The following is a 445-nucleotide window of genomic DNA, read 5'->3' as shown; positions in this document are numbered from 1 at the left end:
TATATACGTATATATATATATGTATATATACGTATATACATATATATACGTGTACATATATTATGTCTGTATATACGTATATATATAAATAATATTATATATATATATAAATTTTAAAAGGCAAATGGGAAAAACCCATTAAACAGCAAACGGCCACACAATGCAAAACTATTTAAAATTAAAACGGAACGGAGTATGTATTATACTTTCTTATCTGAGATTAATCAGTGGGCCTTTCGGTTGTTAATGAATAGATAAGGATTACTACTATGACAATTTTTATTTATCTAATCTACGTAAACTTACTTTCAGAGTTTATAATTAAAGTTAAAGTTTAGATATTTACTTTAAAAAATATATATGAAATAATGTAATCGTTAATGTTTATAATATTTGGTAATACCGGTATTTAAATAAAGCAAGAATATTGAAGTATATTAAATAC

The 445-nt window shown here is 22.2% G+C and overlaps 1 protein-coding gene across 1 annotated transcript in view; it reads right to left on the bottom strand.

Moving 5' to 3' along the window:
• Window positions 1-445, bottom strand: part of LOC117116805 (MAM and LDL-receptor class A domain-containing protein 1-like) — a 35,684-nt gene that overhangs the window by 13,926 nt on the left and 21,313 nt on the right. The window lies entirely within an intron of this gene.

Source organism: Anneissia japonica, unplaced genomic scaffold, assembly GCF_011630105.1.
Source record: "Anneissia japonica isolate Jap-2015-1 unplaced genomic scaffold, ASM1163010v1 scaffold287740_len772037_cov194, whole genome shotgun sequence".
NCBI classification, from domain to species: Eukaryota; Metazoa; Echinodermata; class Crinoidea; order Comatulida; family Comatulidae; genus Anneissia; species Anneissia japonica.
The sequence above is the reverse complement of the archived record's forward strand: the minus strand, read 5'-3'. Positions and strand labels throughout refer to the sequence as shown.